Source organism: Galeopterus variegatus, unplaced genomic scaffold, assembly GCF_000696425.1.
Source record: "Galeopterus variegatus unplaced genomic scaffold, G_variegatus-3.0.2 Scaffold11201, whole genome shotgun sequence".
NCBI classification, from domain to species: Eukaryota; Metazoa; Chordata; class Mammalia; order Dermoptera; family Cynocephalidae; genus Galeopterus; species Galeopterus variegatus.
This window is the reverse complement of record NW_007737312.1, coordinates 33,553-36,348: the sequence shown is the minus strand read 5'-3', so window position 1 is coordinate 36,348 and position 2,796 is coordinate 33,553.

The following is a 2,796-nucleotide window of genomic DNA, read 5'->3' as shown; positions in this document are numbered from 1 at the left end:
ACAAGGAGAAAAAAGGGGCAAGATAGCAGACTAGAGGTACCCAGGGTGCATTCCTATCACAAAAAAGAGAACAATTGCTGTTGTTAGCTGGCCAGGACAGGGATTGAACCCTTTACCTTAATGTCATAATACCATGCTCTAACCAGTTGAGCTAATAGGCCAGCCCCCCAGACAGCTAAATATTGATGGTAGCATCTGTGAGAGAGTATAGGAGTGCAACAGGAGAAGGGTGAGACCCCTGTAGAATGCAAAAGTCCAAGATGGCAGCAGAGAGAAGAGAGAGTCACTTGACTTAAGCTGCCACATCTCTGCCACCAGGACCAGCAAAAGATGAATTTTTGCATGAGGCAAAAAGTTAGGCAGAGGACACACATCAACCCCCATCATCACCACAGAGGCCTGCAGTTCCTTTTGCAGGACAAGTCTGTAGCTAAGCGTGGGAAACTGCCTAGAATACATGCACTGCATTGCTGTCAAACAGGAGCATGTACTGTGCACTCTCCAGCCCCCACCCTCGTGACATAAACTGATGCAATCTGGCACTATCTTGCTATACAGCCACTGTGGGAGAGTACCCTGCCCTGAGGCAAGTAGCCACAGAACTTCCCCAGATTTAAGGCTTCATTGTCATTCCAACACACTCACATGAGAAGCTACAATGCCTTGATCTCAGCACCTTGCAGCCTGGACCCACAGTGCCTGTGACTCTAATCGTGCAGTCTGGGAAGCCAACACTAGGCCTGCTGAGCTGACACATCCACATTTAGCCAGCCAGATATCCTACAGGAAGACCCACCTCTGGTGGACTGCCAACCTTTCTGCCCATACCTTCCCCTCATGCTGGCTGAGTTCTGTGCATGAGGCACCAACTCAGAAACATGTTTCACAGATCTCTACCCTAATCAATATGCCCTTGGTCCAGTGGAAATACCCAGAAGTGGCTAGCTGGGCCCCATCACTGTGGGCTTGCCTAGTGGCCTTGCCCACTTCCTGATAAGTGGCTGGCTGGGCCTCATTCATTACGTCCTCTTCTCAACCTTGCCCACCACCTGAGAAGCTGCTGGCTGGGCCCCACCTAGAGGCCTTGCCCACTGCTCAAAAGTTGGATGCCTGGGAATCCTTCTCAGCAGGCAAGTTTACTAAACTCTCCCAGCATCCAAGAAGCTACTAGATGGGCTTCCTTTTAGAAGCTGTGCCTCAAGGCTTCACCCACCATCTGAGAAGTGGCTCCCTGTCTGCAGGCCTGCCCAGCAGCCTTGCCCAATACTCAAGAAGTGGCTGGTTGGACCTCCTGTCATTTGGCCTATTTCCTGACCTTGTCCCTACCTGGGAAGTGGCTACCTAGGCCCACTGTCTGCATCCACACCTTGAGCCCTTGTGCACCACTTGGGAAGTAACTGGCTAGGCTCCCTCTCAGCAGGCCCACTTTCTGATCTTACCCACCAGCAGAGAAGTGGCTGTCCAGGCCCCCTTTCTGCAGCATGGCCGAGTGGGCTCACCCACTGCCCAAGAAGTGACTTGGTAGCCCCACTCCTGGCAGACAAACTCCCAAATGACACCCTAGGATGCATTTGAAGGTGAAAGCCACTCTACAAAACTCACAGAGGTGCCCGTTCCACAAGATGCACAGGTGTCAATGCAGGGAAACAAGATACATGAAAAATCAAGGTAACATGACCCACCAAAGAAACACAATAATGCCTCAGTAACTGATCTCAAAGAATCACAAATTGCTGACTTTCCAGAAAAGGAATTCAAATTATCTTAAGAAAATTCACTGAGATAGAAGAGATAAAAACAATTCAATGCAACCTGGAAGACAATTTAAGCAGATTTTGTTTGCATGGGAAATACACTATTTCTATCTCATTTCTAAAAGATAGCCTTGCTGGGTATAGTATTCTTAGCTTGCAGGGTTTTTTTCTTTTTTCTTTTTGTATTTTGAATATATCATCCCATTATTTTCTGGTTTATAGAGTTTCTGTTGAGAATTCTGCTGTTAGTATGATGGGGACTCCCTTATAGGTGATGTGATGCTTTTCTCTTGCTGTTCTTAAGATTCTCTCTTAGTCTTTGAGTTTTGCCAGTTTGACTATAGTGTGTCTTGGAAAGGACTTTTTTGGATTGAATCTGTTTGGGGATCTTTGAGCCTTCTGGATCTGAAAGTCCATGTCTCTCCCTATACCTGGAAAGTTTCCCACTAGTTCACTACCACATGATAAACCCCACAAAAAATCTTCAAGGGAGTCCTGCACCCGAACTCAAAAATGATAATCACTACTATGAATGCACAAGAAACAACAAAAGCCACTGGTAGAACAAAAATGCCAATGAGAAAGAGAAAGAAACTATATTTACCTCCTCAAAAAACCAACGAACACCGAAGATAAACAATAAAAAGGGAAAAAAGGAACAAAAGATATTGAAACCATCTAAATGATAAAATGATAAAATGATTCAATAACAACTCTAAGTGTAAATGGATTAAATTCCCCACTCAAAAGACACAAACTAACTGATTTGATTAAAAAACTAGACACAACTATATGCTGTCTACAAGAGACTCACCTCACCTATAAACACATACACAGGCTAATAGTGAAGGAATGGAAAAAGATAAACCACACAAATGGAAACCAAAAATGAGCAGGAGTAGCTATTCTTATATTGGATATAAAGGAATTTAATTAAAAAGCCATTAAAAGAGACAAACAAGGTTATTATATAATGATAAAGGTATCTATCCAGCAAGAAGACATAACAATCATAAATATATATGCCTCCAATACCAGAACA